Source organism: Scleropages formosus, chromosome 4 (assembly GCF_900964775.1).
Source record: "Scleropages formosus chromosome 4, fSclFor1.1, whole genome shotgun sequence".
Taxonomy (NCBI): domain Eukaryota; kingdom Metazoa; phylum Chordata; class Actinopteri; order Osteoglossiformes; family Osteoglossidae; genus Scleropages; species Scleropages formosus.
Window position 1 is genome coordinate 31,146,172 of NC_041809.1, and position 12,584 is coordinate 31,158,755.

Below are 12,584 nucleotides of genomic sequence, written 5' to 3' on the forward strand. Positions count from 1 at the left end.
CGTGCTTCTACTTTTTTCTTTTTTTTTGTTTTTTCCAGTCACTGACTCAGTTCGAGTGATATTCTGTGCGGAGTGGAAAAAACAGACCGGACTTTATTGTTTTTGCCTCTGAGAGGATGAAATGCCCAACGTCAGTCGGGTGCGGGATGCGGGCGGCCGTCCATCGGACAAGCGGCCGTGTCTGGCAAGGGCTCCCGCGATCGAGACGTGCTCCAACGAACGCTCCCGTTTGGGGAGTTCAGGAAGACTTTATAAGGAAGGGGCGGGGGGGGGGGGGGGGGGACGGAAAAAGTAGTTATTTGACGCTCGAGGTGGAGTATGAGTCTTCCAGCAGCGAGTGTGTCTGCGCGCTATAAACAGAGGGATCCAGGAGGTTTAATAGCAGTTCTGCTACCAGGAGATAAAATCCGGGGGGAAAAAAAAGCCTCGGCTTCTTATGCGCGATGAATAAAGGCTCGGCACGAAGAGGCCTTATCTCCACTGCTCTGGAAGAGAGGCCCCTCGGGAAGAGACGTGGACGAAGACCGAGCAGGAAATGGCACGATGCACTCATGTCTGTTGAGACAATAACCTAATTTCCTAAAATTGGTTGTGGCCTTCGCTATTCTGGGCTCTTTTCAAAATGAGCCGCTCGCGATTCCCACAGGAGCTTTCATCCCTCACATTTTATTTTTGTTGTTCTTAATCCCTCGTCCTTTTAAAGGTCACTCGTTTTTTTTTTTTAACACATCTAAACAACATATGGTGTCTGTTTCGGAGAAACCGAGTTGCCGCAAAGAGGGGTTGCGCGAATTCCCAGAACAGAGCGTCTCGTTAATACCGTGAAGACGAAGAGCTGGATGCGTAGATTGTTTCCACACCGCTGCAACTGGAACAAATGGAAAGAATGCGAGCAAAAAATATGTAATGGTTGATTACACGTCACGTTTTTAAAAAGTTTAATCGGCTGAATGCCCGACGCGAGCTGGTGGTGCACGAGCCCTTCTTACCATCATCCTCCCCGGTGCAAATGTCCTTATTTCCAAGAACTTATGTAATTAGGATGAATATTTGTCCATGTTTGCTCATTTCTAAGTTCCTTTCCGTTTATCAGGTGGGTCTATTAAAAAATTGGATATATTGACTTCTGTTTTCTTTTGACGGGGGGCGCAGCGGGTTGGACTGGGTCCTGCTCTCCGGTGGGTCTGGGGTTCGAGTCCCGCTTGGGGTGCCTTGTGATGGACTGGCGTCCCGTCCTGGGTGCGTCCCCTCCCCCTCCGGCCTTACGCCCTTTGTTACCGGGTAGGCTCCGGTTCCCCGCGACCCCGTATGGGACAAGCGGCTCAGAAAATGTGTGTGTGTTTTCTTTTGAGCTCCAAGGGTTGGGGGTTCGATCCTCGCCTCCTGCTGTAGTGCCCTTGAGTAGGGTACTTACCCTGCAATTGCTCCAGTACCTTCGCCCAGCTGCGTGACTGGGTCAATAATCGTGGCCCCGTGGCGGCCTGGTGTCCCATCCAGGGTGCGCTCCCCCCTCCCCTTCGTCCTCGCACCCGATGTCTCCGGGATAAGCTCCGGCTCGCCGCGACCCCGCTCGGGACAAGCGGTTATTAAAATTGGTTGGATTTTTTCTTTTGAATAGTAAAAGGCCTACTATGAAAATTTCCCACCCCGGAGAGGAGGAGGGAGTTTCTGTATCAAGTAAGCAGCGGACAGCTGGTAGCGTAGTGGTTAGAGCTACTGCCTTTGACCCCAAAGGTCTCGGGTTTGAATCTCATCTCCAACTGTAGTACCCCCGAGCAAGGTACTTACCTTAAATGGCTCCCATTAAAAAGTTTCCCGCCTCTATGAATGGGTAAGTAACTAGATTAACCCAGTAAGTCACTTTGGGGAGAAGAATCTGCTAAATGTGGCCTTTTTTTTGGGAGCTGCACAAATGAAGCAAATGTTTAACTGGTCCCAGATGAGGATGCTAACCAACACTGTCCTTTTATTCAGAGACTTTATAAGACTTATCTGCTACTTGAACATTCAGCAGTCTTCGAGCTTGATGAGACGTGTGGAGACGGTTAGGGGATTTCAGGTAGGCTCTCGTTTTCATCTCCGATTGACACTTGGACGAAATGGGCCTTGGGAATGAATGTCAAAAGGGTTGAGTTATTCCTGAGGGTGTCAAATTGTATCGAAAGGTCTTTATATATTAGCATATAGAACTGATGCACGACTCTGTGGAAGAAGAAATAAGAATAGCGTGTGATTAGGGGCCACCAAAGTGGGAGAAAAGCTCATCTCTTCAGATTCTTCTGGAATATTTAGTCACATTTTGGAACCACTAAGACTTAGTGCTACGTGACCACTTCTGTTTAACATTGCAACTTTTTTGCCCCCGTTTTATATATATGCTGCATGTATCTGTATTTTTTCTAATTGTGTCTCTCAGTTGTCGTGTCCCTTCTCTGTTCTGTTGGTAAATTGGGGGAAATAAATCAAATCCAATGAATTTAGCTTCCAGTCATCCCTAGATATAGTACTGCAAATTCACATTCCCAGTCTGTCACCCTGAAGTCCATTAATTGCTGTGCAAATGAAACGGAAAACGCTATTAGTGCCGCAGTATTTTAGGAAAGACACTTTCCTGTGCTATCGGAGGCAGGATTGTGCGAAAATAAAAAGATCGCCCGGATCCGGAGGTGAAGATGTCATTTAACGGTGGAGTTCTGTTGTGGAAAAACTGCTTCATCCAGCATAACCTGTTAATAATATAAGGCAGTGATTTACCCTGCTACGCAGCCAGTACTGTAGTGGTTAGCACTACTGCTGTGGGACCCAAAGGTCACAGGTTCAATTCCCACCTCCAGCTGTAGTACCCTTCAACAAAGTACTTACCTTAAATCGCTCCAGTAAAATTACCCTGCTGTATAAATCGATAAATAATTGCAGGTACCTCAATTTTGTAAGTTCCTTGGGAAACAAGTCTCAGCTAAATGAACAAACGTAAGTACGGTGATGTGAAAATGGGAATTTCGTTCACGATGGCCCTCGATCCGCCGTTTGCGCCGCTCCCCCGCGTTCGGACTGAACCGAGTTAGGGTGCCGTGCGCGTCTCTGGCCACCCGGTCCATCGGCGTCCTTCCGGCCCCCAGGACTGCCATTCCGCCGCCTTTCCCAGCACCGAGTTCCAAAGGCCATTATTATGTCATTTTCGTTGGGTTCTGGGTATGACTGCAGATGTCTGGCCTGGTGTGCCGAAGCCTTCTCTAAGTGGCATGCGGTCACTAGTTTACAGGCGACGGCTATTTGAGGACGTGGTCTCGGCTTTAAGGCTCGCCAGGGTTCTCGTGTCTTTCATCGTTATCGTCGTCATCGTTGCTTTCCAGAAGTGGAACAAGAGGCGGTTGTGCCAAAAACAGTAAGTGACATTAGAAGTACAATGGTAGGAAAAGCATTAGATGTTTAATGGCCATTATTCTACTTGCACTGACACAACTGTTTCTGAGCTCAGGATGGACGGGGACTAAGGCGGTAAACGTAGCAGCGCACGGTACGGATATGGTGTAAACTATGCGGATTTAATCGTTCAGAGAAGGCAGTGCGACAGTCTACACTGCCTCTCTCTAACCCTAACTCACTTAGACCGGGGGGTGGTAGGTAAATAAATCAACGGTGAGGGTGGCCTCGTCGACTTTGTTAGCTATATTGTGTCCTCTATCAATTGAATTTAATAGGGATTTCGTAATAAAGTAAAAAATGTCCGAGAAGACCGGGTTGCGTACCGGAGAGTCTTGGCGCACTGTTGACATAAATGTCATGTACAGGGCACATTAAATTGGATGAGGGGGAAATCACATGCATTTATTTATATAGCAGGCACTTTTCTCCAAAGTGACTTCCAATGAACTCTATGTAGTGTTATCAGCCCACACACCTTATTTACCGCGGTGACTTACACCGCTAGATGCACTACTTACACTGGCTCACTCACCCATGCATCAGTGGAACACACTCTCTGTCACTCACATACTATGGGTGAACCTGAACAGCATGTCTTTGGACTGTGTGAGGAAACCAGAGCACCCCAAGGAAACCCACACAGACACAGGGAGAACATGCAAACTCCACACAGACTGAAGGGAGATCGAACCCATGTCCTCTCGTTCCACCCAGGTGCTGTGAGACAGTAGCATACTCACTGTGCCACCTATAGCTTGGCCGTAGTTTACCTTATTTACCCTGATGCAATGTTATTTCTAAGGAGAGGCGTGAGCCATCACAAAGTGTCTTTAACTGAAAGGATAAATAGACAAATTTAAATAGTTTTCAAAGTTTGACTGAAGGTAGTTGAGTGAGGTCACATGGCAAACCAGTCAATGAATATCTTGAGCTTGCAAAACCACAGGGCAGCGGGCGGTTTCAGATTATTTTTAGAAATTTGCCATGCGAAATTCCTTAAAAGCCAAGTGCAAGTGTGGAGGGAGATCCTGTGCAGTTTTCCTCTAGGGCACAGGTTTTATACGAGCCACTTTTAACAAAGTTAAATCTGATGACAGGACAACTCGGAAAGCTTGCTGCCAGCGGCAGATGAATAGCTGTAGTGCGATTGCATTGTAATCTAGTTCCTGTAAATAATTATAATCAACATCACATGTCTAAATGTGGGGTGTCGCCGTAACCTGGTGGCTTGCCACACGGCTCCAGGGTTGTAGGTTTGAGACTGACCTCAACACTCTCTTTAAAGAGCTCGGATGTTCTCTCTGTGTCTCGCTGGGATTCTTTCTGGAGCTCTGGTTTCCCCCCACATGTGGTGGTTAGCTGAACTCACACATCACAAAGACTGAAACCGCTTGTCCCATACGGGGTCGCGGTGAGCCGGAGCCTAACCCGGCAACACAGGACGCAAGGCTGGAGAGGATGGGGACGCACCCAGGAAGGGACGCCAGTCCATCACAAGGCACCCCGAGCGGGACTCGAACCCCAGACCCACCGGAGAGCGGGCGCAGGCATGTCAGGTGAACCGGTGTGTCTAAATAACCTTGACTATGTTGATTTAGGTGCGATCGGGTGCGTGTGTGCGTACCTCGCGTTGCGTCTATCGTCCCAGAATGTTTCCCACCCCACTTCCAGAGACTGGTACCAGCCTGAATTGTATGTCGAAATCCTATAAATACACCAATTAAAATGTGTCACGATCATTTATAAAATAACAAGGCTCAGAATTCCACTTTTTTGGATGAAAAAACCTAAATCCAAACCTTGAGTGAAATTTGCATTACAGATGTCTTGTCGTTAGAGGTGTTTTTTACAATATTGTTTTTGTGAATGTATTTGTATACATCTTTTTTTTTTTATGTCTCGTTTGGCATGAGCTGAAAACGTTGCTCAAGCTGATGTTTGGGTATGTGACTGCCAAAAATCTTTTTCTTCATTCGCCTGGTGGAGTTTCAAAAGTTGAACTCGTTTAGTCCTCTTTCAGAAAGTGTGACTATAAATAGACCCTAATGTTTTTATTTACAAGAAGCTTTGCTTCCCTGTAGCCTTTGTGACTGAGATGAGCAGCAAAATTTAGTGCCCTTTCGCTATATTTAGCAGGCATCCGACGCCAGATGCGGGGAACTGACACGCTTAAAGATTTACAGAGGCCTCCGCAACACAGCCTTCAGCGGGAGAGTCCGAAAGCCCAAGTTTTGGTGGTGCACGCCTCGAAATTTTTCTACACCGATATTAACGGGACTGTATGTGCACTTTTTTACCCTGAAACTGTTTAATGTTTGATTCGTTTTTTCTGCTGATATTTCCTTTAGATAGCATACCTGATCATGGCACCTGGTAACACATTGCATTTATTAACACACACACTGAAACCACTTGTCCCAAGCAGGGTCAGGGCAAACCGGAGCCTCACCCATCAACACAGTGCACAGGGCTGGAGGAAGAGGAGACTCACCCGGGACAGGACACCAGTCCATTGCAAGGCACCCCAAGCAGGACTCGAACCCCCCACCACTAGCTAATGGTTTTTTCCAAAGCAACTTAGTTATTTACCCATTTATACAGCTGGGCTAACTTTACTGGAGCAATTTAGGGTAAGTACATCATGCAAGGGTACTACAGCCGGAGGTGGGACTCAAACCTGTGATCTTTTGGATATAAAGGCAGCAGTTTTAACCATTAAGCTACCAGCTGCCCTCAAAAAACTAACCGCACTAAATGAAGGGTGGGAGCACATTCCAAGTTTATTCATTTAACTGATGCCTTTCTCCGGAGTCATTTCTATTTTACAATTATTTACACAGCTGGGTCACTTTACTGGACCAACTTTATGGTAAGCACTTTGCTCAAGGGTTGTATAACCAGAGGTGGGACTCAAACCTGCAACCTTTAGGTCCAAAGGCAGCATCTCTGATACTTACACTACAGTCCGTCCTGTACATTGACTACAGATCATCCAGCTTCCTTCGCACGATACTTGTGAGCGCTCATTCAGCGAGGTGTTTTTTTTTTTTTTGTCGAAGTTACACAGACACCGAGCTGAAGATTTCAAAACGCGTTCCGGCACTTTCTTGCATGTAACAGTGGCGGTATTGACAGTTTATCATGTGCATGTGCTTTGCTGTAGCCACCAAACACTCTGTGCTTATTAATAAAGGCACGTCTCTTCTGGGGGGGTGGGGGAGGGCATCGTGGCGCGGTGGGCTTGGCCAGGTCCTGCTCTCTGGTGGGTCTGGGGTTCGAATCCTGCTTGGGGTGCCCTGTGACAGCTTGGTGTCCTGCCCTGGGCATGCCCCCCCCCCCTTGTTGGCAGGCTAGGTTCTGGTTTGCCACGACCCCCCCCTTGGAACAAGCGGTTTCAGTCAGTGTGTGCGCGCCGTTGTGTTCGGAGCAAATACCCCGTGCATGGAAATGTGACGATACCCAAGTTAAAGGTGCGTAAAGGTGAGTCGACCAACACGACTGACTAAATAAGGTGTCTTGCAGGTTGGCGTTTGGGCGAAAACGGTATTTCTCAAATATCACGCGTTATCCGAATAACAGACGATCGGTAACTTTGATTAAAATTTACACTTTTTTTTCTGCAATTCAAGAGTCAAAGGTACAATGTAACAAGGTAAGATGGCGATGCGAAAGCACCGCAACGCACCGCGGCGCATCGGCGAGGTGTCGGGAGACAAAACGACCCCCTTGAGGCTCGGAGCCGCCGCGGTAACCGGACTAAGAGCAGTTTGCTGAAGCGTCAGGCCGGTCGCCCAGCATGAGGAAGCGATCGGTTACTGGGATCCAGTCCTTCCCACATCTTCCCACCCCCACATCTGTTGGCCCTGTTCTCTCGTAGAAGAAACAAAGGGAGGCCTAATGCCTTGCGCAGATTCGCGAGGGTAGCACATGGAATCCGTACGCCGCGCCGCATGATGTGGATGTTCCACTGCGTCTGGAATGCAGGATGACGTATCGGGCAGCACGCGGCCAGAAAGGTAGAGGATGACGGTTTTTAAAAAAAAAAAAAAAAAAGTGGGTGGGTTACTCACAACGAAACCTAACAATTATATTGGGAATACAGAAATGCTCATACACGTGTTCCATTTGTCCCCATAGCGTCCTGCCAACGTTTCTGCCACGAATTCAGCGGTGGTGTAGTTGTCAGAGCTGCTGCTTTATATCCAAAATTTGCAGGTTTGAATTCTCCTCCAACTGTAGTACCCCTAAGTAAGTACTTACTCTACATTGCTCCGGTAAAATTACCCAGCTGTAGACACACGCGTTGTCTGAAACCGCTCGTCCGGGGGAGCCGGAGCCCAACCCAGCCCTGGAGGGGGAGAGGACGCGCGCCCCGGACGGGACACCAGTCCGTCGCGAGGCGCCCCCAGCGGGACTCGAACTCCACACCCACCAGAGAGCAGGACCTAGCCAAACCCACTGTGCCACTGTGCCACTGCCAGCACTCCTACCTGTATAAATGAGTAAAATGAGTGGGTGGCACAGTGAGTCGCGCTGCTGTGTCTCAGCACCTGGGTGGTGTGAGAGGGCATGGGTTCGATCTCCACTCGGTCTGTGCGGAGTTTGCATGTTCTCCCTGTGTCTGTGTGGGTTTCCTCAGGGTGCTCTGGTTTCCTCCCACAGTCCAAAGACATCCTGTTCTGTTTCACGCATGGTGTGTGAGTGACAGAGAGAGAGTGTGTTCCACTGATGTATGGATGAGTGACCCAGTGTAAGTAGGGTATCTAGCAGCGTAAGTCACCGCGGTAAATAAGGTGTGTGGGCTAGTAACACTTCATAGAGTTCATTGGAAATTGCTTTGGAGAAAAGTGTCAGCTCACTGAATACATATAAATAACCTTGTTCAGACAGCTCGACTCCAAGGCAAAGAGAATTTCTGTAGTGTTTGCACCGAGTACCTCCTCCCAATGCACGAGCAAGCGACCGACACCCGCTGAGAAGTGCAGTTTATTGTACCCAAACACAGGTTCCATCTTCACCTGATGTGTCTGAGATTGACAAGCGGGCAGAAGCGGAACCTTGTCATTAAAACGGAACATAAAAGTAAAGTTTCATGTAGAGAAGTGGCTTTAAACTTCACTTATTGTTGAAAAATAATGCTGGTAGTGCAGTGGTTAGAGCTGCTGCCTTTAGACCTGAAGGTTACAGGTTTAAATCTCACTTGTGGCTGTAGTACCCGTGAGCAATGTACTTACCCTGAACTGCTCCAGTAAAATTACCCAGCTGTATAAGTGGGTAAATAATAGTAAGTTGCTTTGGAGACAAGTGTCAGCTAAATGAGTAAATGTAACGCAGCATTTCCAGGAAATGTCTGCACGTCTCCTGAAAACGGGCACTGAACACATCCCAACGCGGGAGCGACTTCAAGATGTTCTTCCAGTGTGTCGAAACCCTCAGGAGCAATTAAAGCAGGAAAGATTGTTCCGGAGGATTTTCCCAGCACGGTGTTTAATGTGACAGAGGAGCGAGAATCGCTTTCCTCACGATGCTGTGATTTACCTTTAAAGAGGCAGGAGAAGATTTTTTATTTTTTTTTTGTATCAGGGGTGATGACTGAGATGGCGAGAATTAAATGGGGGGAAAAATACTCTGGCAGGAGAATCGGAAAAAGACACGGCAGGGATATGAACACATTACGAATTTGAGACCAAATTTTTTTTTTCCCCTCCAGATGTGGAGAAATGTTTCGGAAGGCCCGCCGAAATGCGCATACTTGTCGTTCCCTCGCATGCTATATCTGCTGGCCTACATCTCTGTGCACAGTAAAATCACACAGACAGAGCTGTGAGTGTCGACACAAACAGTAGGAAAAAGGGAAAAAAAAAACAACCACCAAGGAGGTGAGTAATTCTTGACATCTGGGATGCGGGATGGAGCATGAATTGGCCAAGGTTTGGCTGTCATGAGAAACCAGTGTTCTTGCATCTGTACCAACACACACACACACACGCAGGGTGATAGGGAGCCAGAGCCTAACCTGGCAACATAAGGCCAGAGGGGTAGGGGACACCAGTCTATCACAAGGTACCCCAAGTGGGACTCAAACCCCAGACCCACCGGAGAGCAGGACCCAGTCAAACCCACTGCGCCCCATAGTAAAAACAACACTGCGGTAAACTGCTCCTTTAAGTCTCACTCCATTCCCAGTGTCATACATCACCCGAAACCGCTTGTCCCATGCGGGGTCGCGGGGAGCCGGAGCCTAACCCGGCACACGGGACGTAAGGCCGGAGGGGGAGGGGACGCACCCGGGACGGGACGCCAGTCCGTCGCAAGGCACCCCAAGCGGGACTCGAACCCCAGACCCACCCGAGAGCAGGATCCGGCGCAACCCGCTGTGCCCCAGGCTTATTCCCAGTCTATTTTCTATATTGTTCTTTTCGAACGCTTTCGTTCAGACGGCGTCTGCGTGCCTTTTTTTACGAGCCAGTCTTTCCCCTGGCTCTCCGACATTCAAATGGCTTCGCTGGCCTCGCATCCCAGCATCAGTGCCAGAGCACTTGAACAGCCATCACATATTAGATTTAAAAAAGCTGACATACTACATAATCTCTCTTTCTCTTCCCGCCCCGCCCATCCCTCCTGCATTTCCTCCCGCTCTTACGGACAGTTTCTGGAAGGGAACGTGCCCGGTCGGAGGCAGCTTCGGCCGCACGATTCGGGTCGTCTCGCTTTTGTGAGAAGCGATCGCACCGGACGGCCGCGGGCGGACGCTATACGCGCTGCTCCTGGCCGCCTTATGCCTGTTATTTATGTTCTGAGACAAGGAAGCTGGACCGGGAGCACTTTTTCAGCACGGCTCTCGCCGTTTTAACGGAGAACTCGTCCCGGCAGCGCCGCTTCCCGTTGCGTTGGGCGCCCGGTCGAGCCGGCTGCTGGCCGGATGGCACCGGGGCGAACGTCTCCTTTCGTCCCGGGGGATGTGCGTTGCGAGCTGGAAAAGCCATTTGACTGCTGGCTACCCAAAGCCCAAACCCCAAGCCCCGAAACGCCCTGACCGAAACTTTACCGCCGCTGCTAATGAGCACGTACGCGGAACGGGCCGCGTCACGCTCGCCCATTTTTGAACGATTCGCCCCCTACGTACGCTGTTTCACACGCATTTTACTCTGGCACTTATTCGTAGCTTTTCGTCTGTGTTGCTTGAATATGTCACGGGTCTTTCCTTTTTGTTTCTTTGTTTTTTTTTTTGCTGGTGGCGCAGTGGGTTGGACCAGGTCCCGCTTTCTAGCGGGCCTGGGGTTCAAGTCCCGCTTGGGGTGCCTTGCGACGGACTGTCATCCCGTCCTTGGTGTGTCCCTTCCCCATCTGGCCTTATGTCCTGTGTTGCTGGGTTAGGCTCTGGCTCCCTGCGACTCTGTGTGGGACAAGCAGTTCAGAAAGTGTGTGTGTGTGTTTCTTGTTTTTTTTGCCCGTGATCCATGAGCAAACGCGATCGTTAGGGGGCGGCCCGAACAAGGGGGCGATGCGGCAGACGGTCGCCCGATTGCTCCGGCCTCCCTCGAATAGCCGAGAGCGAGCGCCTCGTGTCGGGAGGACCTCGGACCTGTGAGTAATCTTTCCCGTGCCGTCGGAATTGAGCAAGGAGTGGTCGTTTTGCAGGCGTTTTAAACACACTGTCTAACCGCAGGTTTTGTGAGTGAATGGCCTTTTTTTTTTTTTTAAAGCCATTTTGTACCGAGTTGATGGTTGCGCTTCCATCCTTTCCGGGGGTGTCGTTAGAGCGAAGGAACAATTGGGCCGAGGTGGGAAGGGATATTTAAAGGACCTTCTGGACACGGTTTCTTTTTCAGTCAGCGCTAATTTGACTGCGTTACGCGTTTCCTCGAGTTTCAGACGCGTCGTCGTTTTTTGCGCCGGAGGGTGAGGCCGAGGGCTTTCGAACCGAAACCGTGCCCACCTACCATAGATGGGGTTGCGCCGGAAAAAGCGGCGAGCGGTTTTGGGTCAGCTGCGTTATTGCAAATATGGGTAAACATCACAAAATATGTGGGCCGTGAAGGGCTCGGCCGCGGACGAGGCAAAAACGGGGCAGAACATCAAAGAAGCTGGCGTTATGGGCTCCAGCCTGTGGGATTGGACAAGAAAAACAGGCAGCATCGTAACTGGGATGAGAGAACGAGGAGTCGGAAGTGAGAGGTGAAAAGTGTTAATTGTCTACATTCCCCATGTAGTTCTCGAAAAGGAGGGGGTGCGGTGACACAGTGGGTTTGACCGGGTCCTGCTCTCCGGTGGGTCTGGGGTTCGAGTCCCGCCTGGAGTGCCTTGCGACGGACTGGCGTCCCGCCCCGGGTGTGTCCCCTCCCCCCCCAGCCTTACGCCCTGCGTTGCCGGGTTAGGCTCCGGTTTGCCACGAGCGGTTTCGGACAGCGTGTTTGATTTTCGAAAAGGGCCTCGAACCCTTTTGATGCAGCGCTCCTTTGAAACGCTTAACGTTTCCAGACGTAAACTCTTGTGAACCGGTATCATTTTCATCTCCTTTAATTGCTAGGCGGGAAAAACAGGACGTTCCAAAATCTGAAATTTGTCAGGATCTTGCATGTACAAACCTTTGCTTGTAAACACTTTCGTGCTACTGGAGCCCCAGGGGTCCCGTTGATTACTATGTTAAGACCGCTTCCAATTTAAAACGTCACGTGCTGAAGCACGGTGGCTTATTATGTAAATAACAGGCCTAAGGTGATGACAGAAGATTATAGTTCCCCAGAATAACATTATTCCATTTGTTCCATAAACCGGTCTGGAAGTAGAGCGACGGGCTAGTCCTTTACGTACGTGTACGCTGTGGATGCGTCGGGTCTACGCGTTACGTTCGAGGCTCACATGCCCGTCGGCAAACCAGACAGAAGGCGGGAGAGTTTGTGCCGAGCTCCGAGGTTCGGCGTTAATTTCGTTAGGCGCTGCCGTCACCCGACGCCGAGGACGAGGACGACCCCGACCCAGCAGTTCCGAAACACCGGAGCCACGACCTCCGAAAGGCAAACGAATAAAATGTGTGGGGACCGCCGGCCCGTGACGTTTCAGAGTGCGGTCGCACGCGACCCCACATCGAGGTCTGCGAAGAGAATCGGGGAAGGCTGCGGTAAAGACCGACGGTCGGCATTTCCGAATCGCAGCCC

The 12,584-nt window shown here is 49.9% G+C and overlaps 1 protein-coding gene across 4 annotated transcripts in view; it reads left to right on the plus strand.

Annotated features, from left to right (window-relative positions):
• LOC108934395 (latent-transforming growth factor beta-binding protein 3-like) overlaps positions 1-12,584 on the plus strand; it is a 55,410-nt gene that overhangs the window by 6,942 nt on the left and 35,884 nt on the right. The window lies entirely within an intron of this gene.